A 26,697-nucleotide genomic window follows, 5' to 3' on the forward strand; every position below is an offset into this window, starting at 1 on the left:
GCAGGTCAAAACAGGAGCAGCAGTCATGGAGGCGGCTAGACCTTTCTTTATATGTCCATGGGCTAGACCAAGAGTAATTCACGTGAGCCTCCCACACGCTTATAACCCAATCACAGTAAATATGTAGCGCCTTCTTCCCTTCCCTTTTCACGTTGTAACGGCCCCGGGAAGTCTTGTAAAAGAGAACGAAATTAACGAGCATTTCCTGCAGCGCTGCTGCCTTGATAACGCACGCTTCCTTATCGAGCGCCCTACCTCCACGGACTGTAGGCTTTATATAAGCATCTCTGTGAGACAAAACAGCGGTTATGAATATGATGCAGTTCAACCTTCCACGTTCACCGGCTCCTTCCGACAGCTCACAGCCGCCGCACCGACAGCACAGCAAACTGCCCGTTATGACAGTTCGCCCCCCAGTATGAAAAATAAATTAATCGGGATAAATCAAAATGTGATCCTGCCATGAAATAAAAGGTGATATGATATTTTTACCATAGCGCAGATCCTTGCCCTGTTTTATTCTAAATGCATTATGGGCATTAAGTGTCTGTTTTGTGTAAGTAGGCTATCTGTTACTATTTGCCTTTCTTGTTTTCCATGTTAAAAGTAAGCTACTTGAAAATTTAAAGTAGCTTAAATGTGGTTGAAAGAAAAGGAAATGTGCGGTGTTGATCATATGTGATAGATAAGGGGTCGCTATTGCGATGCAGACATTATGAGATTCGGACCTTTGCTGTAAGAAAATGTTGTCAACTGGACCCATTTCAATTTTAGTTGAAGACCCCTCGGTCAGACCAAGAATAATTCAATTGTAGTTCAAGGATGATGTTGTCGATGACGGTATGAAGAAGAGAACTGTGAAATGCAGGTCTTTTAAATGTAGAAACTGGGTTAGATAATATGATTTTTGTATGACTTGACTTGTGACTTGCTTGACCTGAGCAATGACTTGACTTGTGACTTGCTTGATTCTCACCACAGTGACTTGGACTTGCTTGAGACTTGAAGGTTATGACTTGAGACTTGCTTGTGACTTGCACATTAGTGACTTACCCCCACCTCTGTCAAACAGTGAGAAGAAACTCAAGACACAATGCATATGCTGCCACACGAAAGACGTAAAGGGTTGAGAGTTGTACTATGATAATCAGCGACAGACATTTGCCAGAGAATCAAATGTACATTGGTCTGTAGTGTATAGAGCATATCTGACTTCATTAATGAGAAGACATTATCTAATTTGCAGAAACATCTAAATCAGCAAAATCTTCCAAGAGGTGCTCATTGTTTTCTGTTGTATCTCTGGTGGCTCAAATGTGGTGTATTTGCCTTTGACTTTTTCTGATGAAAAATACACATGGTTGGAAAGACAGCTAACTACAGAGAGAAAGAGAGAGAGTGGCAGAGTTTGTGGATTATAACACTCTGGAGAGGCCTAATCAAAAGTAAAATGGCCGGCTTAAGGAGAAGGAAACACAAAGAAAGCTCCATAATTACCAACAGCCACTCTAGGCACACAACCATTTAATTGGCAGTTAGGTTGTTCTGTGAAAAGGCACAAAAGAACCAGAGATAATTTATTAATGGGGCCCTATTAAGTCTGAGGATCTGGCATTTAGGGCCTTGCATGGAGCCTAACACAAAAAATATAGACACAACACACAAAGAAAAGCCTACACAGAGAGACGTACACACACACACACACACACACACACACACACACACACACACAGAGCTTAGCAAGACATACCCTGGCTGTCCATTGTCCACTCTCTCACACACACAAATATGTCTGTTTCTCTAAACAGCCTTCACAGGCACTATTCACTGCTATGAAAGAAGTGCGTTTGCTTCCACTAGTTCCGCTGTGCTGTCTCTCTGCCCGTTACAACAGATACCCACAGCTTCTATTTCTGCTGGATGCCGGAGCTCGCCGCATCAATTCAGCACAGAACACATCGAGAGAGACAGGAACACAGAATTTTCAGAATAAGACACACCGTGTTCACTGCAGGTAATACTCTCAAAACAGAGACAAACACAAGCATGTATTGTCCACTGTTCGGAGGGGAACAATAACCTTCCGTCAATTTGTTGTTGTGTAAATACCACATACAGAATCATTATCAAGCGCGATCGGGAACTCCTTGGTCTCGCGACTCCAGCTGTCCGGTGGCGTTGGCCGTGCCCGCTTTGAAAACGGAGCCGGTGGGTGATGACGGACGTGGACGCACGAAAACCGATGCTGTGCAGTAACTTTATTCTAATACAAAGCAGCTGCAGTTTGTGTAATTTCAGATGCTTATAACTGTTTCCGCACGGGCATGTGTGAGCCTCAATATCACATCTATTGAACAGCAGCACACGTCAAAACTGACGCTAGATCAAATATAGCGTCATCATTTGAAGCTTAGGCCCTGACAAAGCGGCACTATTGACGAGTTGGTAGTTTGAATCTGCCGTACAGAGAAGGTATTTATAGGATTTTTTTTTTAAATATGTATTTAGTTGACTCAACAGTGGCAACACAGTTGAATAGATCCCCCAGCTGCTGATCTCATAGTACGTGAATGTGCCCCTGACATGTGGGATGTAGCAAAGTAACTATCAAGTCACCTTCAGTAATGACCTTTCGTTCTTTTACTGAAAGCTAACTAAGAGTTGCTATAGTAGAGCTTAGAGTCTTTACATGGGGAGATGTAACAGCAATCTCACAAAAACCCAAGCAGACACACAACACACACACGGCAGCTCCTGTCTGGTTTAGCAGCTGCGCCTGGTCAGTGCCGTGGGCAGAATCTGTAAAAATGACACTTGAGGACATTCTCTTGACACTTCACTGTGTTATCTCAGAACGCCACCATGTTGATTCAGCTTCAGAAACAGGCGGAGGACAAGGAGGAAGGAAGAGTCTGGGAGGAAATGAAGTGTGATGGGGCGCCGCTATACAGTACATACAGAGAGAGAGAAAAAAAAACATCCTTAACACATTATTTGTTGCCCTTTAATTAGTTTGGCATAAACACCTTAGGGGTATACTACGAAGGGAGATTAAGGGCTGAGCGAGGTCTGTTGAGTCTAAAGCCAACAGTATTTTAAGTATCACGAAAGGTGGCTCTCTTTCTACCTGGCTAGATCACCGTGGTAACAGAGGCTGCACGGCTAACCTGCCCAGACCAGTTTTTGTTCCAGAGTTTGAGTTTAAATTCGGCTCTTAGAGCGCTGCCCTTTGAGGAAACTACACCTTTTTAAATCCCGCGGTCCTGACTATATTGTCTGAGCGATACATTCTCACGGAGGAAACTCGTTAAATAAGTAAACTTATTGATTAGTAAGTTAATGAACGAAACGAAGCCGTGACATAAGACTTACAGCAGAGTGAACTGTAACATCGCGCAGCGGCTTTTTGCCACAATCATACAGTTATTGATGCAGAAAATGTAAAATAGCCTAGTATGTAGCGCCACTCTATGCTCTCTCCTCAAATGATTTTAGCTGGCGATCTACACACACTGGCTCTTAATGAAGCGTTATATAAAATCACAAGTTGCAACATTATTTCACTGTAGGCTTCTTTCTTTTCATCAGTATCGATTACAGTGGGGACGTGACAGGTGACAGCTGTCACAGTTCGGACATCGCTGCAGACTCGCAGGTTAAGCTTCTCACAGTAGATTCATATTTGTCCGGAAAATACAGACTACAGGTTTTGTATCTAGGCTATTTATTTAATTGGTATTTATAAGATTAAGATTAAGGGCTATTAGCCTAAATAAAAATAAAAATTGTATTATGTGGCCCAAAACTAAAGTGATTTTCCACATATGCTATTCATTAGGGGACAGTGTCGGACTTAAATCACATTATTAAGTGTAGGACTATCAATTTGGCTAAATGGTGTAGTGTTTTAATCCGAGTTCAACCTTTAATTGCTTTATAATGTCACGTTACGCACTGCGAGAACGATCTGTAAAATAAATGAATCAATTCAGTAGCCCAATTTTCTGACAGCATTCCACTCTCCTTATTTGCAGTAAGAGTTTTTTTTTCGGCTCTCTGTTTTCTGCTGTTCTGTGATCATTCAGACTGACACTCTTCCTCTTTAGTTAAGTCAGCGACACACTTTTTTTTTACTCAGCTGCTCTCAATCAGTCCGTTTGTGTAAAGTTAGCGGCACAAGATCAGTCCATTTTGTTCAGAAGCAGAGTCAAATGACGGGTCAAACGCCTCCTTTCATGGGGACGCGCACAGAGCCTGAAGCCGAAACACTCGTTCAACATACAAGGTTGAAAGACAATATTTGATTACATTTTTAAGATTAGGGTTTGGAAAACAACAGAGTTTAGTGCAGGATAAAAAGAGGGGAAAAACTTTTGCTGAAGTCCCCAAAGTGACATTATCATGCCTTCATTCACTCCTCCTGGTCTCTTACTGTACAGTCAGTCAGCAATTATTTCAATTATAAAAGAAATTATTTGCAAATAAGGAATCCTGCTCATATTCAGAAATTATCCCTGCGTTCCAAATCACATATAGTCTTTCTTTTTACTACACATACTTAAGAACAGAAGAGTGTTAGGGCCACGGGAGAGGGTTATACAGATAAGGAAGATTTTCTTTTCATTATGTCGAGAAATGTCCACAATAAAGACGAATACTCCAAAATGCTATTGGAGTTAGTTGGGGGCATTTATGTATTTTCAGCATACTACAATTGACTTGCATGTATTGGGACATCCTAAATCTTTTTCTGGTGTACTAAATAGTAGGGAAGTATGGGTATTGGAACGCAGGGTATATTTTTGTATTGCTCTCAACAAGCCATAATTATAGCAAACTTCTTGGCCAAACACACCAGCAGGACGTTATCTCTTGTGAAAACATTTATCTTGGTTAATCATCTCCACTGTGTTGTGTGCAGCTCAGCAATCTAAGGAGTTAGCTGCTTTTGGATTAGGGCCCTCCTGCTGTGTTCCAGTTTTATCACAACCACCACACTAGATCCTGGGTACGGTCCATGGGGTGTTAGCCCGAGCACTGAGTTCAACCCATTGCTTTTTGTTGGGTAAGTGACAATATCTGTAGCTCTGAGCAACACATCCGTCTCGATACATACATCTGATAGGGTCTTAATCTCATAGCATTTCAAGCCATTTCATTCATTGACATTGCTATTTATATACATTCAAAAAGTCATCTGTGCGGCACTAGCAAATATGTTGACCTGTCCTCCATCTCCAGCACCGAATGGCTTGTACTTAATCATGGTTTTCCTTATAAGGATATATATATATATATATATATATATATATATATATATATATATATATATATATATATATATATATATATATATATATATATATATATATATATATATATATATATATATATATATATATATATAGAGGCCACACCTCACTGGGGAAGAGAAAATGTCCGCCGCAGGATTCAGACATGTCATGGAGCCTGTCAGAGAGGTTAATGGTGGGGATGGCTGTCATTTTCCCCAGGCTTAGATGGAGATAGGTCATACACACATATTCTTTCTGACCACACAAGCTTGCTCGCTCGCTCTCACGCACACACGCACATGCAGACACACATACACACACACATGCACACACAACCGCATGGATACACGCGCTGGTGCAAAACGATGGATTGTCAGGGAAGTGAGTGAGTGATGCATGTTACCCTGAGTGTTTCTGACAAGCCTGAGCAGTTCAGGGAAAACAAGGCCATGCTGCATGATTGCTAACTGACATATGAATATGGCACAGGCGGGACTGGATTGCTGGTTGGCTGATGAGTACTCGCCGTGCGTGTGTGTGTGTGCGTGTGTGAGTGTAAGTGTGTGACAATGCACCACCACCTGCCTGCTACATACCCTCAGTATTCTCCCCAAAGGCACTCAACCGCAGTCCTTTGGGGCTTCCCACAACGCACGTCCGTATAATTGGCCCCTTTATTGCTCTTCAAAGTATACTGTATATCAGAGGGAGTTCATGTTTGAATATGCGCATGTGTATTACCGAGACCTGCTGCTGCTGATCATGTGTCGAGAGGGGATAATTATAATTTTTCATATGGCTGCAGTACCCCCCCCCCCCCCCCCCCCCCACACACACACACATACTTTTCCCCTCAAGTTCATTTATTTTAAGCCTACATGACCACTGCTGTGTTGTATGTTGAAATATCTCTCTTGGCCAGTATCTCCTCATTAATCTGTGGAAAGACCTGCACCCCTCCCCTCTCCTGCCATCACTCATCCCTTTACTCCCACTCCTTCATCTCTCTGCTGCTGTTAGGGCTGCTGTGTGTGTGTGTATGTGTGTGTGAGTGAGTGTGCGTCCATGCTTGCGTGTATGTGTGTGTGTCCCCACATGTCTGCAGAGTGGATGGAGACCAGCTGTAGTAGCTGTCAATCACATTGCCAGGAGATGAGATCTGGATGTTCAGAGCACACGCCTATCTGCTTCTCTGCAGATATGAGGGCTGCAGGGCGGGGAGGCTGTGTGTGTGTGTGTGTGTGTGTGTGTGTGTGTGTGTGTGTGTGTGTGTGTGTGTGTGTGTGTGTTCCCATAAAGCTTTAATCTCATATATAAATCAGGTCTAGGTTGTAGAAGGAAAATTCACCTCAACTCAATTGGACGTCGTTCAATAAGATTCGATTTTTTGCCCATTTGAATTCTCCCATTGTTTATTTATCACAAAATATAAGTTGCATTATGAATACTTTTTTAATACTTGATGTACAGCTGCATCTACTGACATTTTATCAGGATTGTGATATTATCATAAATTGTTAACATCTTGTTTCATCCTCACACAGATTATCAGGGGGACATTTTCATTGAAATAAGGTTTACTCTGTAACAGATGCAACTTGAAATGAAGCAATGTACAATACTTGTGGTAACTAGAACCACCAGCTGGCGGGTATATTTCTCCGTGAGGCATACAACTGCTGAATGTCGAAAGTGCAGGGGTGGTAGGTCAATGTTACATATAATGATAACCATAATGCCTCTAATAGTGTGCACACAAGATTTGAAGTCAAATGTGATCAGTTTATCCTTGAGTCATGTATGGCGCTCACAACACAGAAGGTCACAGCGACCCTGACCATGGACCTCCAAAATCTGAAGAGCTCAAGTCCAAGTGTGAGTTTGTGCAAAGGTTGAAGAAAATCCCCCGTTCGGTAGATTTTGCGTTTACCGTTGACCTCCAAAATCTTATCAGTTCATCCTTGAATTAGATTGGACATTTGGGCAAACTTTGAAGAAAATCCCTCAAAAGTATTCATGAGATATCGCGTTCACAAGAATGGCCCCGGCCTTCGGCTATCACCCTCGCTTATAAAAAGTAGGCTACTCTTGTGAATGTAAATTATCATTTTTTTGAAATACAAAAAAAGAAAGACTTTCTCATAGTAATGATTGTCAATTTGTTTGTCAACTCCATCTCTGGTGTTGAGTTAGGTAAATTAAGTTTACTTTATTAGTCAATAACTACATGGACATTTGTATTTTCCCATATCGAGTGTGTGAGGGCTGAAATGTAGTTGTATTGATTGTTAAAAACTCAGCTCTATCATAATAGTTGCTTGGATTAACAGGAAGAGAATGAGCCAATTCATGTCTGTTCTGTTATTTAATAATCTGTGAACTAGATTTCAGGGCAAACATCCCTTTTTAAAGACAGGGCCTCAAAATCAGATAATAATCAGGACTTTCAACATGCAAAAACACAAAACATATTAATAGTCAAGACCAATTGCCATAAATTGTGCCTGGGGCTCTTGGTAGCCCTTAACGGTCTGGGGCCTTGGGCTAGATACCCGGTTGTTAAATATGGCCTTGGTGAGATATGATAGCACATTATAAACCCACCTCATCACCAATCAGCTCCCGGTATAATCAAAATGTAAATTGATTGGGCTCATAATGAGGGGTTTGCCTTTACATCTAATGAGAAGTACTCAGAAGTTGAACCGTGGTTCGAGAATCTTTTCATTAACATAAATATATTCAAATCAATTAATGGCTTGGATAGGATATGTTACAAACAGACAAATGGGAAAACAAACGGGAAAAACATTCCCTGCGTTCCAAATCACAGAAGAGTTTTAGGGCGACAGGAGAGAGAAAAAAATCAGATAAGGAAGTTATTTTTTCATTGTGTCGAGAAATGCGAAGAATAAAGACGAATACTCCAAAATGCTATTGGAGTAAGTGGGGCATTTATGTATTTTCAGCATACATCAATTGACGTGCATGTATTGGGACATCCTAAATATTTTTCTGGCATACTAAATAGTGGGGAAGTATGGGGATTGGAAAGCAGGGATTGCTTCAGTGACAGTCTGACATTGAAACAATGGCGGATGTTGAGAATCACCTTCAATTCTTCTTAGGAGTCGCTGACAGGACGTTAACCCTTGATTTTAAGTTGGCATGAAGATATTTGTAATATAACTACTGAAAGTCATTGGATGGTCTATGCATGAGCCTTAAAGCAACACTGCCTCACCGAGTCATGCTGCAGGGTTAGTGAAGTGTAGCAGAGCAGGTTTAAACGGGTTAACATATCTTTAATGGCATATAATCGCATTGACACCAGTGCCAAACCTGTCAGCTATCACAATGAAAACTCTTCAAATATAATACATATTGGTATTACTTTAGAAAGAGATTAACTCAAACCCAGATGTGACCCCATCCCTCACTCTGAACCACAGTGTGTGTGTGTGTGTGTGTGTGTGTGTGTGTGTGGGTTGTGTGTGTGTGTGCATGTGCTACCATTCATACAATATGCGTGTGTAATGTCAATCCGCTCTATTCACCCTACACTTATCCTTCATCCCCTCTGCACCCAGATTTAACTGTTGAACAACCCTCCTTCTCCCAGCCGCACCATACCAACCCCTCCTCACACACTTTTTTACACCCCAGCACTTAGCCAACCCCATAGATCACACACATCATAGGTTATCTTTCACAAAATGCCCGGCCTTCCACGCTACTGTCTCCAGCTATTGCTTCACAGTGCCAAATTGGAGCAAGTTAAAAGAACATGTGAGATCTTTTGAAGAAGAGAAGCATGACATAAACATAGCTGGGGATGAGAGAGAAGTGGAGGGGTGTTACATGCCTCCCTCCTTCCCCCCTTCACTTCCATTCCCGACATGTGCATAACTCTGTCTCAGAGGAAGCTCTGCTGCTCTTAGATGTTTGTGATTTGCATGGATTTGAAGCAGAGATGGGTTTGGATTTCCAGGACACTCATGACTGAACGTGACCATAGAAGCATGCTGGCTTAAAAAGGCTGGCTCTTTGATAAGATGAGGTGAGGGGAAGAAGAGAAGCAATGTGATTAGAGGCAGAAGTCTCTAGGCCAGGGCTATTCAATAGGCGGCCCGGAAGGAATATTTACTGGCCCCCGCCTTGACTACCGACCGACCCCAAAAAAAAAAACATCGTCGTTGAAGATGTGTAAGTGATGATCACCTGAGTTTGTTTTGTGTGTGTATATATATATATATATATATATATATATATATATTGTTGTAAAGGGCCGTTGGTTAGTTACTACAGCTGTTCACGTGAGCAGCCAGTGTTAAGGTATGGTCATGCTCTCGGTGCATGCACTCCTCTCGTGCATCTAATTAGAGAGCGAGCGGGTGATGTAGTTGCCTAGGGAACAGTGTGACAGCGGACTTCAGCGCGAACGGCCTGGGAGAGTTGGCCGTGTGTTTTATCTGTTGATTATTCCGGTATTGTGTGCGTTCATATACCTGTAAGTACTTTTTCCCTTTATGCTTATGTAAGGGCATTTTATGATGACTCAACAAAAATATAAACGCAACACTTTTGTTTTTGCTCCCATTTTTCATGAGATGGACTTAAAGATCTAAAATTCATTCCAGATACACAATTGTACCATTTCTCTCAAACATTGTTCACAAATCTATCTAAATGTGTGATAGTGAGCACTTCTGCTTTGCTGAGATAATCCATCCCACCTCACAGGTGTGCCACATCAAGATGCTGATCTGACATCATGATTAGTGCACAGGTGTGCCTTAGACTGTCCACAATAAAAGGCCACTCTGAAATGTGCATTTTTGTTGCTTTATTGGGGGTCTGGGGACTCCAGTCAGTATCTGGTGTGACCACCATTTGCCTCATGCAGTGCAACACATCTTCTTCGCATAGAGTTTATCAGATTGTCAATTGTGGCCTGTGGAATGTTGGTCCACCCCTCTTCAATGGCTGTGCGAAGTTGCTGGAGACGGCTTATGGTGGAGAAATGAACATTCAATGCACGAGCAACAGATCTGGTTGACATTCCTGCTGTCAGCATGCCAATTGCACGCTCCCTCAATGCTTGTGGCTTCTGTGGCATTTTGCTGTGAGACAAAACTGCACGTTTCAGGGTGGCCTTTTATTGTGGACAGTCTAAGGCACACCTGTGCACTAGTCATGATGTCAGATCAGCATCTTGATGTGGCACACCTGTGAGGTGGGATGGATTATCTCAGCAAAGCAGAAGTGCTCACTATCACACATTTACAGATTTGTGAACAATGTTTGAGAGAAATGGTACAATTGTGTATCTGGAATGAATTTTAGATCTTTAAGTCCATCTCATGAAAAATGGGAGCAAAAACAAAAGTGTTGCGTTTATATTTTTGTTGAGTGTATATCGCCATTACTAGCGGTTTTTTGTTCTTTATAATATGTTAATGGAATGCCAGCGTCGGAACGCCATTATGTAACATATGAACGTGACGCATATTATTTATGAGCCTGTTCTGTTGTCTTCTACTACTAGTTAAGTATCTCCCCCTGCTGGTAGGATGTTTAATTGCTGCCCATACAGTCTTTGGTGCTGCCACATAGTGAAATTCATTGCACTATTAGATCATAATAATTTCACATGATCGATCATCGATTAATCATGCCCATCCCTAGTGTGCTTTAAAAGAAATGTATGGTTATCATGAATGTGAAAATTACATGATTATTTGTTTTCCTTGTTTTTACCTCTGAATGAAATCCAGGGTAGAAGCTGCCTCGGGCTGGTATTCAATATTGAAGACATAATAAGACCCAAAGAGGACCGCCAGGGCAGAAGTGAAGTCCATCTGGAGGTTGGTTGGTGTTATAAACACCTTGCCCTCCAAGGCCAGCATCCATTGCTTCGCTGAGAGAATGGAATCTCCTAGCAGAGATATGTATGTGTTAAACTTAAAGCGACCCTTACCTTTGTTGCATTTTTACACTTTTTTTGGATGAGGTTAAAATGGTATTTATAAGGTAATTACACTCTAGAATACATTATAGACCCACCAGGAGTAAAAACAAATGATTATTTCAATCTCATAATATTATGTGAAAAATTCAACCAATCAAATCGTTCGGTCCGAACGATTTGATTGGCCGACAGATCTGTCTGTTTGCCGTCTGCTTCTGTATGGCGCAGTCGGCGTGCGTCATCAAGGCACGTCCTCAACTAGAGGGTTTGTTTTGATTCCACGGCAGCATGGACCAGCACGGCAGACAGTAGCGAGTAGCGAGTGACGATGGCAGACCAAAGTGAGTCACCGCGTACTACTACTGACAAAGCGGCTCCGAAGGGAAAAAACATAAGTTTAGCAGCAAAGGCCAACAAAAAAAAGAGCTCGATGCTGCGAGAGTGAAAACTAGAATCAACATCGGCTCTGCTTTTGAGCAATGGAGGCAACTTATGAAGCAGCAGCCCGAGCTAAAGATGGATGAAATGGTCGCGGAGTTTCTGCTGGAAAGGTATTTTAATTTTGCATAACCTAACCTACAACATCATATAACCTTACGATTGACTATTTGATGCAGACACTTACCGGAATCACGTTTAGCATAATGCTAACGGGCCTACCGTTAGCTCCAGCTAATTAGGCAGTTTGCTCGGGAAATAAAGAAATATTCTCCACTTATAGTCTTCCTCACCGTTTTACACAGTCCCAGTGTGCTTTAAATTGTTTTGGCTCATTCACACACACATTCATACACCGAAGGCAGCAGGGTGCCAACTGTCCATGTGTGTAATAACATAGTAGGCTAAGTGATATCATATCCGTGTTTGTCGCTGTTTCCATGTTCAGTACAATGTACAGTTTATCATAATTTAACTTTCTGCTGTTACAACCCGCCAACTCACGTTGATATTTTTGTGTGCATGTTCATGTTTGTGTTTTAGTTACGGAAAAACAACGTAGGCGCCAGTAAAACGTGGTTTCAAGATGCCTCCTCCGCCACCATTGTCCACCATTGCCAAATCTTTTTCAGAACGGTAAGCCTTGTTTGTTAATGTTATCGTTTGCCCATCAACGTGGATCACACATGCTTTTGTGTTTTGCGATGATGGCGTGAACAAGTAAATTGTTAAAAGTGACGTTATTGGTGTGAAATCAAACCTAGAGCTTATGCTAAACAGTTTCCCTACCCCCATCAGAACATGATAAATGTAACTGATGTTTCCAGAACAATATAAATCATCTCTACTCATGTGCTGTGTGGTAACAACAGCAACTTATCTAATGTTGTGAAAAATGCCCATTATTTATTTCATGTATACATCTGTAGAGAGGAGGATTTCTCTGTTCATGGAGTGGAGGGTTTGGACAGCTGTTCTGCTGAGACCTAAGTTACTGCTATGTAAAGATGGATTACTGTATTTGTTTTCAAAAAATATTTTAGAAATGTCATATTTGTTAGTTATCATTCTAAAGCAAACTTATTTGTTTTTCAATTTCTAGGCCGGCCTCCAAAAAGGCTGCTCACTGTTACTTGTCTGGAAGAAGGATAACTACAACCACTTTTGGTTCTGCTGCAAGGCAGAAAATACAGTGGAGGATTTCTGGGTATGTTTTTCACTGTAATGTGTATAAGTAAGTGTATTGTCTATGTATTCAAATTATACATTATAACAATTACATATTAATTTTGAATTGCCTATTCAGGACATGTGGACAGGATTGCTACACCATGTCACCGGAGAACACCAGTGGGGACTTGGCAGCTGTTACCATGGCCCATTGGAGGAAAAAAGCAACAAGGAGCTTATTCCTAAGGGAAGCACTGCACACCACAAAATCACAGAACTGATCATGGATGAGAGGTGGTCAAAGACAATTCCAAAGTTTAGGTAATGAGTCAGCCTTCAATATTTCAATATAGCTTTTGTTTGGATGTGTTGTACTAGTAACATTTATTATTGTACAGTACATACAATAATGGCCTTCTACAGAATGTCAAGAAATGCAGCTCTTGTGTACTTTGGGATAATAGATCGCCATTTAGTAATAATCATTTTTGTTGAAGTTATGTAACCAATCATATATTTAATTTTTCCTCCCTCTCTGATGCCAGGTCCACTGGTACCCTGGAGTGTTTTCATGCACACATTCTGATGTACGCATCAAAACGAAACTCCTTCGTACCACCTGTGTATGCGGCCCAAACACTTTTAGCTGCCCTCGACTACAATGAACATCGCAGGCAGATGGCAAATACAGGTATGTTGATGTTTAAAACACAAAAATTAATAATTCTGACTCCCCCGTGAAGAGATAATCAGTAGATTTTGTGTAATTGGTTGCTGGTCCAAAAAATCATAGCAAAGCAAAAACCTTTACAGCAGTCACTTTTAAGTGTGGCATTTGCAATAAATAAGATTACACAGCTGTGCAATTGTATTTTTGTAAGGTATAACCCCTAGTAGTGAGTGTTGTCAGATTTTTAGCTTTTCCACATTGAAGGGGCCCACCAACCTACTGGTCATGCCGAAGTACTGTGTCTGTATGGTGGTGGGGGAGTACCCCATGAGGAACATGTGGAGTATTCAATTTTCATTTTACAGCTCTTCATGCTGCACTCTAAAAAGTTGGTTGACCACTGACAGGGCCTACCACCTCATGTCATAATGACATTTTTTCCCCACTGAGCTTGACATGGTTGTTGAGGGTACAATGAGTTTGAAGTCTGAAGTCTGTTTGAACATTTATTATTTGAGGAATTCAAAATACACTCTTTATATACTATATTGTTCCTTGATAGTCTATATATATTTTGCTTATTCTCCTTATGAAGTGAAACCCATCTAATATCAACTTACCACATTTGTATTTGTTAGTAACTGTACTTTTTGTGTCCTCTGTCAGCTATCACAAAATGTTCAACAAAAAAGCGGTGGCTACTGTCTGTACATAAAGAAGGTCAAGAAGAGTTATGAGTACATAAAAGACCTCCAGTGTGCCATCATACACTGCAAGTTGGACCGGTTGGCGGCAGGGAAGGGCATGCCTCGGAAAAGAACGATGAGACCAGATGACCCCCGACGACTTGGGACTCTCAGTGGTGTCCCTGCACCATTAACGGAACAAATATTGGAGACTCAACGCAGCAGAGGTCGTGGTGAGTCGACATGTGATTGTGACACCTACTGTTTTTTGTAATAACATCTCTCATTGGAGAAGGAGCATAACTTCTCCTTATACTGTATGTAACCTGTTAGATTATAAGTGTCCATAAACGCATTATCGGTAGAAGATAAAGTTAAATCTTTTTAGTAACCTGACTTTGCAATTTTGTCCAATGTTATATTTTGATTTTTATTACTCTCTGTCAAGGTGAACCACTCTCGCAAAAGTAGAAGACAACCTGCACCAACCAGGGCTTGTCCTCGCATCAAACCTGCCGTCTTGTCTGGAAGGATAACCGGAGAACTCTGGATCTAAAGCAATATTTTCAAAGTTTTGCCTTATGTCATTGGTTTCCATAATGTACGATATTTGTCTTTGGGATCACTGAATTCCCTCGGTAACATAAGAAAACATTAAAACGTTAAAATCAAATTGATTCTGAAGTTCATACAGAATATGTGGAGAAATTAAACTAAGGGGCATTCTGTTAGCATTCAGTTGAAATTCAAAGAATACACTTCCTGTGCTGGCATCAAGGGAAAAGAAATATTATAATATTAAGATTTTCTGCACATCAGATGTAATGGTGGGAACGAAGCGCAGGAGCAGCAATAAGTCGTGTGTGATTTTCTGCATAGTGTAACCAAAGCATAATAAAAACATATGATGTAAGTAAAGAAAATGGCAGTTTGACATTTTTAAACTGCATTGACTTGAATTGACTATAAATGAAATTTCAAAGATGTAAATCAACACAACAGAGTAAACACATATGTATTTTTAATTTAAAAATATGGGTCAATAACTATGACATATATACAGTAATAAGACAGTACTATGTACATAATTCACAGGGCAGGGTACACTGTTGGCCTGATGTTTTTTTTTTTTTTTTTTACGTTGTGGAAAACCACGGCCCCTGCCTTTCATCCCCCTGCCATGGCTTCCTCTGCCTCCACTTTCAATCCTTGCTTTCTTCCTCCTACTTGAGGTGCCTTTGCCTGGAGAATCATCATCATCTCAATATCATCATCTCTCTCTGTGAAAACTTCAAGGCTGTAGTCAGGATCTAATACACTGTCGTCCTAGAAGCACCAACATGTAAAAACAAAGACAGAAAATGTTTTACTTTATAATAATATCTGGGTGAAGATAGAGACATAGGAACACTTTCTGAAAATACATGTTTTGCATATATTAATTTTTTTTACTATAATTCATATCTCTGTGAAATTATTATGCTGATAAAGCTAAAATTCTAGATCAAAAGCATAGCAAAATGTGTTTCCAATGTCTCTGCCAAGTTTGAATATTATGTAGCCTAGTGAGGCAGAGCAAAATCACAACAATTCATGTTATTCGCTGTATTTACACAGAACACATTGTATTTATAGCTTTGTATTATTTGGCTGCTGGTTATATAGGTTTTTGTCATACGGGAATAATAGTGGTAGTGTTGTATTCATCTGGAGCTAGCTTTCATATAAGGTGAATAGAGCATCGGAGCATTAGAAATGGAAATGTGTACAGTGGGTTGAGTTTCTGACGCTATTCAGATTTTGATATTTGATAATAACATGCTTGGTGTTGGAGTTGTGTTTGGTCTGTGTGAAAATGATCTATATGTGCTTGTAGAGGAGTTTCTTCTGTTTAATTTGATGTGCAGTATGACTTTTTCTACATAATTAGGGCAGTGTGTTATTACTCTTGTTGTGGAGAACTCCCCAGGGTCCCACATGTTGGACCACAATGTCTATTTATTATAAAGTTCAAGCTTTCGACATTGAAGCATAATGTTTTGAACAGAGTGATAACGTTAACCACGCGCTAGCCGTTAGCAGACAAAACCGTAACCGACGTTACACTGAAAACAGAACAGCTGAGACCGCTTATGAGATAACATTAGCGTGTTTGCAAAAAAAATGTAGCCTATGATAACTAAAAAAATAAAGCAAGTAAATAGTGAACTGCATAACAACCATTGAACTGAAAAATATATATGTGTAGGCTTATGTATATAACTTACCGGTGCTTCTGAATCAGAATCCATTGCTTCGGTAAACAAAACTCACGTGCTTGCTCGGGGGCAGTAGTTGTAAGTCTGCCTGTGTAAATAAAGTTTTTTCAAAACAACACCGGGGATGGGAATGACGTGGACCAATAGGGGAATGAGGGGGTGGGGCATTGGAGGAAGGCGGGATATTTTGAATGTGCTGTAATTCTCAAATGCAGGATGGGTGTGAGTCCCTTTAATTGTTCACAAAAGTAATTACATATCAGAATTTAATAAATAATTTAAAGAAGAATATATTGTATATAGAAAATGTACATCATCATATATTGGTATAAAATAGTTGTGGGCCGTTATCGGCGTTAACGTGCTGCGTTAACGCAAAACTCTTATCGGCGATAAAAGAAATATCGCCGTTAATCTCTTATTCCACCTCCTGTTCGGCTCAGGGGAGATGGTTCCCTCCAGGGCCGATGGCTGTTCGCCGTCAGGGTGAACCCCCTTCCGTGTGTTCTCTGGTCGGGTAATAATAGCCGGGGGCCGTTGTTGACACTTGAGGAGCCTTTATTGCAGGAGCGAAGCTTCTCTCACACACCCGCCGCTCTCTCTCTCCATCACTTGCCCACAACACACACCACCTGGCTGCAGGATAGCTAATGTAACACTCAGCGCCAAACTCCCTTCACAAATCTGTCTATTCAATGTTTACTTATGAGTGTATCCATGTACGTAACTCTGACATGTACATAACTTAATTTATTGTTAATAATATGGTCTGTCTATAAATTCGGCATATGATTAAAGCATCTAAAAGCCCGTAATCATGTTAAACGTTTACTGTTTTTAAGTTATTAATGCCACTCGCTCCCGCAGATACACAGCAGAGGGAGGTCTTATATTCAGCCATTGCTAAAGGGAGTGTTGTATTATGGAACGGCCGCTGTGGTACGAAATTCCAGTCTCAACAATGTTTCCTACACGCAATTATAACTCTAGCGTCTACAGCCCGTTGTTTTCATGTAGTGTAACTTGTGTAATGTGTTACATTATTCAGCTGTTGCCGTGATGTCGGCTAACGCTGATGCTAATGATAACTATCTCTCCGTCGCACAATAGACTGTAGGTTGGTGTTGCAGCCAGCTGTTAGGTGAAGCGCTGTCCCACAGGTAAAAGCCATGGACCTATAAAGCCTGTCCAATATTCACTCTAGTCCACCTTCTTGAAAAGTTTATAAGGACTTTATTATTTATGTAAAAATAATATTTAATGTTTCACTTGAAGCACAAAATTAATGGCTTTATTTTCTGTTATAGCCTATACCCAACAAATTAGTTTTTTCGTTTTTTTAAGCACAAAAAACAGTGCAATGTTGTGATTTTTAGCCTTATATCTGATTAAATTGTTAGAATATTATTTGTTCGCAATAATTAGACACTCGTTCTGATGACGAAATGAAAGCCACCTGGCTTGAGAAACACGTTCTCAAAGACTTACTTTGAGTCATTAGGGAGCACACACATATTATGAATGAATTCAAATGAGCCATTTTAATCTAGATTAATTCCAAAATTCAATTAGATTAATCTAGATTAAAAAAATCTAGATTATGAAAAATGCCCACCTCTAGTATAAAATAAAATAAAAATAAAAAGGAGAAACAATTGCCAAAAAAGTGTATATTAGAAAACACATTTTATATATATGTTTTTTCTTTAAAGGATTTTCTGGTCTCTGGGAACCCTTAATGATTGTTCAAGTGTAGCATGGCGTGCTGGGAAGGGAAAGCTGGGTCTCTGCGTCTGCCTGAGCGGTGGTGAGCTATATGAAAAAGTAACACAAAAGACAAAAAACAGTACTTAGATTCAATATTATAGTATCTAAATAAACTGTACGTTATCATGGCAATAACATAAAACAATTACTTACATCAGCTAGTATAAACACAGTCCTCTTTTTCTTTGAAGAAGGCCATCATTGTCAATATGGCAGCAAGGCAGGGGTCAACATATTGCTCTTTTGACAAGTCTGCGAGGACTGTCTTTATTTCCTTTCCCCAACGCAGCAGCTGTGATTTGAAGAATGTCATTACCCTCTTCCCCTTACTGTCCATGGACTCCCTCAGCCTAGCATCCAGCTCAATCCCTGTCAGCTGGTGGAAGTGATCAAGGAGGAACCTATTTTGGAAGAGGAAGGGCCATTCTTTCCTCAATTGCTGCATAGCTGGCAGCATGTTAATCTGGCGACGTTGTGTCTCGAAGGTAATCTGCACGAGTTCCGCTACTCTTGCCCTGTCCGCTCCTCTTTGGCCCTCGTGGCTGAAAATTAGCTTGAGTTCCTCTTTTTTATCGTGAAGAGACTCCTTTGTCTCTCCCTCTGGGAGAACGATTGGCTGCCAATTAATGCAACCATAGGAATCGGTTTTGGCACATTTTCTGGCTGGCTCACTGTTGCCAGCAGTGGCAGCAGGAGTCACAGCAGGCCTTCTCTCTTTTCTAATTCGAGCCAGGGTGTTGTTTCGATTTAAATTGTCGACTCTGGACTTCAACTGCTGACAGAGCGTGTAGTGGCCACTCCCCAGCTTTTCACCCTCTTCTGTCCTGTCTTGGAGACTATTGGGATATTGACCTGTGATGTTTTTTGCAATGCTGCCACACTGGCTGAGGGTGGGGTTAAGGCAATGCTGCCTTATTTCATCCACTACCATTCTAACCATATGTCTCCTGTCCGACATATCGGGCGTCTCTTTGTCATTCAGTTTCCTCCGAAGACTGGCTCTAAACTTCTCTAAGGGTACTCTAAATGATGCGGTCCAGTTGCTGTTTCCAGCCGGAATCATGGGGGAGTACACATCTGTTGTTTCCAGTTCTGAGACTGGTGTCAGGGTCAGTATTTGTGAGAGGTCTTGATGGGTGATAGTCGTCATTTGTTGGCTGCCTTTATGTACAGATAAAGTCTAATGTACACTTTCTATATCAAATATTTACATTCATAACCACATTTTGTTTAAATTAATTGGTTAATTTAGTTGGTAGCCATGTAATAAGTGTGATAATGTATAGCGAACGGGTCACAATTCAAGGTGAACAAGATATCTCTGCATACAGATCCTGTTAGTATTATTGTGTTGTTTTGCTCAATTTTTTTTTAAAATGCTGAATACATTAGATGAAACTAATTATATATTTTTCTTCCATCTACTACAGGCCAACGCCGGTGACCTGACCCTTCAACAGGGGTATTAGCAGGTGCAGGTTCTGTTCCAGGGTCTGGAGCTGTGTTCCAAAGGATACGTCGCCGTATCCTTTGGAACACAGCTCCATAGTGGGGAGAAGTGGTCTGCCAGCGACGTGGGCGGACACCAGCTTCATCAGACTCTTGACCATACACCCTAAGTGGCAAGCAGAGCCATTGGATGGAGTGACCCGTTTTCTATACATTATGCCTCACCTCTGTTGCTGAATTTGTGAAGAAGTTTCCTGCAATCAACAATTGAGAGCAGGTGTTTAATGTCATCCTCTCTGATAAACATCAGGTCGTCTGCCTCCCTCAGACCCATTGCAGAGAGACTTTCTACAAGTCTCCCGAGAGTCTCGCCATCAAGATGGGGGAGGGTGCCACGTATGATGTCCTCCATCACTCGTGACCTAGACAGACAGAATGGTGGAGAACAGCAAGATCGAGATCAAACCTCCTATACACAGGCAACGGGTAATAGTCAGCAAGACTGTCAGCACATACACAAACATACTGAGTCTCACAGCTATGCTGTAGATAGTGCACCCCAAGGTCCAAAACTGGAACTGACTGATACTTTTCCGAAACAAAATACACCTTTTCCTGTTTGACTATTATTAGAGCAATCTTACCCAGCACATAGCCACTGTCATTGAGATTAAGAACAACAGTCATGCCCTTTTTGTATGTTGTGCCTTTGTACGTAGCACTTGCTGTTTCCATTGTGGTGTCTTTTGTTAACCCCCTGCACGTCACTGCTTGCTGAATCGCTACATTGTACATTTGACTATCAAATGCATTTGCCTGATCAATTTGGAGAATGGGAGGAAAAATGTTCCCACTGTGCAGGTAGGTGCCTTTCTGCTAGAGTGCTACCGAGACGTTTGAAGTTGCGGAGTTTTCGTGATCGCTGCTTAAAATATGTGTGCTTACTCTCAAAGCGCAATGTCCAGAGGCGAATGAGAGGACCAAATTTTAAGATAAGGTCTGGGTAGTGGAGTAGGTAGTGGTGTTTTGGCTTTGCTGATTTGTCTGGAAAAAGAGACACTCTCGAGTCTACATATTCCCTGATTAGAATGTTAAGATAGGCCACCTGCCTGGCATGGATTTTGGGTGCACAAATTAGCTCCACTATCTCCCTGAGTTTAATGCACAACAGCCAGACTTGGTCTTCCAGGGGATTCTTTATTCGATCACCAATTAGAATTGGGAGTAGCCGCAATAAACACCAGTTCTGAGCAGCACGCCCACCCAACTTTTCCCCTTTTGGCCTTACATCGCATGGCCGGTTACTGGCATCACTTCCTTGCAACTTTAGATATGCTCCTATTCAACTGAGCATACGAAAAGTGTTTTTGAACAGACACCAGGTTCTCAATGTACAAATGGTGGAAGGCCTGGTTGGCACACATGAAAATGTTTAAGTTGGTTGAAAACTGAGTCAAACTTCACACCCTCAATCATGACTTCCTGACCCTTGGACAACTCATCAACACAGTTTTCATAGGTTTCTTTTGTCCTTACTGGGCCAAGCTTTGTGGTCTCTCGTTCAAAACTTTCTCTATCTATACTGCAGTATCGACAAAAGTTTTTGCTTCTGCTGAAATTTTCTGTGAATCCCCCAATAGAATGTGATCCCAGGTTATCACTTATGATTGCTATCACTGCCCCCTGCAAGGTCTCACCACTGTTTAAAGTAATGCCAGATTCCTCAATCTCCTTTAGATCATCTACTAGGGTAGAAAATACTTTTTCTTGGCCAAAATGATGAATATCAACTTCCCTGCAAAGAAGCACCAACTGCACAGAGTCTATAGCGGATCTATTATGTGGCAGTATTTCACCCAGTGTCATGTAAACAGCAAGGAGCTTGTCTTGCCTGATCCAAGTGGGTTTGCAACCTCAAAAGCATCCTGATATAGTATGATTGAGACAGAGGATGGTGCTTGCTGTAACAGGGTGTTTTCTCTACAGTTCTTACCATCGTGCACATCCTCTAACACATGTGGGGCTCCCGCAGAGTGCATCTTTGCAGCATTGTACTGTTCCCAAACTTTAGGGTTGCTCAGAAGTGCTTTTAAAGTGTCTTTAACTGGCACATACTGGCAGAAACGTTCTTTACCATTAGGATCAATTCCAAGATAAACCTGAGTTGGCTCAACGTAACTGAAATTACTCTTGCAAAAAGTCTTTCTAGTTTGATCTGAGCGAAAAACACCCTCATTGTGCATCTTCAGTAGATTTTCTTTTGATAGGCCATCCAGTATTTCATTGATTCTATCTCTGGGTATCCCAAGTTTTTCTAGTTCTTGACTTATTATAGTCAGTATGTGTGCCATTCCATTTGAATTGATTGCTTGAGACTCTCCAATTAGAGCTGAGATTGTTGTGGCTGGCAAAAGCATCTTAGCTTGCATTCTAAGATAGAAGAGCGCTAAGTTTGTCAGGAATACATCTCCATCTTCTTTGCTTGAGAAACTCTCCCCAACTTCAGCAAATTCTGCATGGTCTAAGCCATAATCATTTCCATCATCAGGATTGTCGGTATTATCACCAGACACTCCGCCGGCAGAAGCTGCTTGCTTAGCTGAATGCTTTCTGCTCACATGTGAGAGGAAAGAAGACCTCACCCTGAAATTCTTTTTGCAATTTTCAAAAGGGCATTCAATTTTCTTGCCATCTCTAATGTGCCATTTCAAATGTTCACATAAGCTGGAAAAGTTTGTTGAGGTGAAGGCACATCCCTCAATATGGCAGGTCAGATCAATACATCTTAGAGACCTGCTGACAGCTGGTTTGGGCTTCGAGTGGTTGTGATACATGTGAATCTGAAGGGCAGTGGCAGTCCTAAAACTACAAGGACACCCAACAAGCCCACAAGAAAATCTAAAGTTAGCAAGATTCCTGTGTTCCTTGACATGCCTAATAAACACAGTGATAGTCTCTGCAGAGTAACAACATTGTTTGCAAGAGAAACCCATTTCTAAAGATCCCTTCTTCAATGTATTTTTTATTTATTCACATCGTTTCCTCAATTCCTTATTTTATCTCTTGTTTAAATGTTTCTAATTAATCCATGTTTTTACTTGTTTTATTTACTCTGAATTGAATGTGTTGATCAGTGATTTGTTGGGGGGGGGGGTATTATTCTGTTTCCTTAATTTATTTAAATTTTATATAGGCCTACTGTACTGTAAAGCCCTTTGTGTTACCTTCACTGTGTTTTAAAAACAACTGTGCTATACAAATAAAGTTTGATTTAATTTAATTTGATCATATGTACTTTCAGTTTTTTTACGCTACTTTTGTGTGTGTGTGTGTGTGTGTGTGTGTGTGTGTGTGTGTGTGTGTGTGTGTGTGTGTGTTTAGTGGGGCATATTACAACGATGGGCCGAAGTTGGAATCCTGAAGATGGTCTTGGTCCAACACAATGGCACAGCTCTCAGCTTATGGACAAAAAGAAAATAACAGGACAGCCAGTTAAAAAAAGACAGTTAACAATAATCTTACATGCAGAAAGGCAAAAGTACACATTTCGAACGAATAGTTCTAATAATATACTGTGAATTATGCAGTTATGCTTCAAATCTCTATCACATAGCAAAACATCAAAACGTGACAGTGTACAAAGTATGAAGGATGGTCCTGGCCAATGACATGTTTTTCTAAAAGTTGTTTATCAACAAGGTTGTAAGTAACTTCTGGCACATCTGTCAAAATAAATGTGTTCAACAACTGTTTACTGAACACGAAGGGAGCAACATATTTCACCTTTATTTAACATTTAAAGAAGTCACAAGACATTGAGCTATTCAAATCATATTCATCTTTTAAAATTAAAATATGTCTGTCCTTTTCTATCTCTCCATAGTTATTAGTGTAACCGGTGTATTAGTTATATTTCACCAAAAATCCTTTTATCCCTTTAATTCATTGTTTTTCCTTTATGCACGTCTGAGTAAAAGTAGGCTATATTTGTATTGAGAGCTTTTATTTTAAGACATTAGCCTCGTTTGAGAGCGAAACAGGAAGTGACGTCGCGGCTCAGACCTGCGCAATTTTGACGCAAAAACTGTGCGCTCAGCAAGACGTGCGTCATAATTGCGCAGGTCGGAGCAAGACGGCTCCTACTCAAACGAGGCAAAGGGTTGTGTGACCTCGTAGTGACCCCCGACGTCACTTCCTGTTTCGCGCTTCAGTCGGCGGATTGTCATGCTGGAGAATGCACGGTGCTCCTCTGAACAAGTCTTATAAAAGTGATGAAACACGGTAAAACTTGAAACGAATATGTAAATAATATCCCTAGGAGGTTGCAGTTTCTCCTAATTGGCATAAATATGCTCGGTTTACTGTGTAAACGTACTTCTATATTCAGTACAGCAGAGCCGCGGCCTTGGTCTGACTCTGGACCTATAATATGTCCAAGGTCTCGACCTACCAGACCCCACGGAAACTGCACAGTAAGTCTGGTGTTCTAATGTTTTTAGACTTCTAAATTAGTCGCCATAATAATTTCAATGATGAGAAGCAACATGTGGTCATTTATCGTAAGGCAGTATAGCTAAATCAGTAGCTAACAGGACATAACGGCTAATGTTCGTTGGGATCCTTTATTGTAAGACGTGCCATTTTATAAGGCATAATACAGTATTTTGCTTGGAACGTAATTAACTGTTAACCTCACATACGAAGGTTGACAAATTAATCATTCCACTAATCAGTTAAAAACCATACTGGCGCTAGCCGGGGACATAAGTCAACAGAATATAATGTTAGCATGTGTCGACCCACGATAGAGTATTTTGTGTATTAGTGGATAATAGTCAGATCCAAATAAATACATGTGCACGTTTTCTCCTCCACATGTCTCAGTCAACAGACTGGCCACACGGCAGTTGCTGTTTCTGAATACAGAACCGTAGAAACAAGCTGCCCATTGTGCAGAGGATTTTTTTTTTAATGTGTTAAATGGTGCAGCTCCATCTTGTATGATAATAATTGATATCTGCTTGTTAGGCCGGGGTTGTGCCGAAAGCTCTGACCCACCAGAATGTGTGACCCTAGAGGGAGCTTTTCTTATGGATTAACCCAGTCTCTCCTGTCCCCCACATACATACGTGCCAAACCATGCCCTTGCTGACAACCCTTCAACCATCAACCCCCACCTCCAGCCCACATTGTCTTTTGTCTAATTCAAACTAGTCTCCTTGCTACCTCAAATATAATGAATTCATTAAAAGAGACACTGTCTCACTTTACCCCACAGCATTTGTCTCACTTTACCCAACTGCCACAATTTGAGAACAAACTACCTCTCTCAGCAATTCAGGCTAATCTTCAGTTATCATCATCACATGGTTTCATATGTTGGTAGTTCATCAACATGTATGATATACGTTTTTCTACCTGAATCAATTTGCTTTGGCACAACAATCGATTAAGTTGACAGCAAGAAAATTTACTTTTACATGCAAAAAAGACATTTTTGTGAAAAAAACATGCTTACAACATCACCATGAGGTCCTCTTTTTCATGGCAAAGGGGAAATGAGAGGGGCTTAAAAACATATATCTCACATGACCAGAAATGTGTTCCATTGCCTAGATACAGGGGCAAGGCAAGGCAAGGCAAGTTTATTTATATAGCACAATTCAGACACAAGGAGATTCAAAGTGCTTTACAGGGGCAAGATTAAAATACACAATACACATTAGAAAAGCGAAATGAATAAAACATTTAAAAGCGAATGAATAACATTTAAAAACTAGAACTGCAAGCAGTTGTGGACGGGGGCCAAGCCGTCCCGTGCGACTCGGGATCGGGCGTCGTCGTCCGCGGCGCCGGCCCCTCGCTTCACGGAATCCGGGGATGTAAAGTTTTTGAATGTGGGATGTTCGGTTCAGGAGTTATAGACCAAAAGGCGAAGAAATGGCAGAGAAAGATGCTGAAGTGTGTTTTTGGCGGCCCCTTTTGGAGCAATTTAAGGAGAAAGTAGAACCAACAATAGGACAAACACATGTGTGAAGTTTGGTGTCAATAGGATGAATCGTTTTGGATTTAGGAGCAGTTTGGTACAAGGTAGCTAATGTGCAAATGTTGAAAGTGCTACCGTTTGGTCTTCCGACGGTCGTAGAGAAATTATTTAGTCAACTTTTGTTCGTGGGAGTCCATAGAGCATAATGCTTTTGGTTTCGTCCGAATCGGATAAAAACTGTAGGAGGTGTGTGTTTTGGTGACTGACACAGTTTTTGCGATGTAGCGAAAAAAAATCCCACCCGCAAATGTGCGTGGCCTATCTCAAAAGATGCAGCTGACTTGCGGGCATCTGTGGATGTAAAGTTTTGGACTGTGGGATGTTCGGTGTGGAAGTTATAGCCCCAAACGCGTTTTATTTGCGTTTTGTGGTTTTGGCGCCCCCTGTGGATGACATTCGCAAAACTGCGTTAGATAGAAAGATGTAGCTCAATGTACCAAAGAAGTGGATGTCAAGTTTTTGAATGTGCGATGTTTGGTTGCGGAGTTATGAGCAAAATCAAATTGTCTACCTCTCCACGTTTTTGAATTTTCCCGCCAAATAGTTCGAAACAGGAAGTGAAAGTGCAAAACTAATTTGTTGAATAAATCCGGCATACATAGGAATTTCTTGGCCAGATTTTTTTTATAGACTCAGGTATGCCCCATGATAGTCTCCCTTAAGTTTCAAGAAAATTCCCTTTTTTTTCTTTTTCGGGGGGATTTGCGCGAATGTTTGAAGCGCTACCGTTTGGTCTTCCGATGGTCGTAGAAAAATTCTTTATCTTACTTTTGCTCGTGGGAGTCGGTAGAGCATAATGCTTTTGGTTTCGTCCAAATCGGGCGAAAACTGTAGGAGGAGTATGTTTTGGTGACTGACACAGTTTTTGCGATGTAGCGAAAAATTGATATATACGCAAATGGGCGTGGCCTATCTCAAAAGATGCAGCTGACTTGTGGGCATCTGTGG

The sequence above is a fragment of the Ammodytes marinus genome (assembly GCF_949987685.1).
Source record: "Ammodytes marinus genome assembly, chromosome: 10".
In the NCBI taxonomy this organism is placed as follows: Eukaryota; Metazoa; Chordata; class Actinopteri; order Uranoscopiformes; family Ammodytidae; genus Ammodytes; species Ammodytes marinus.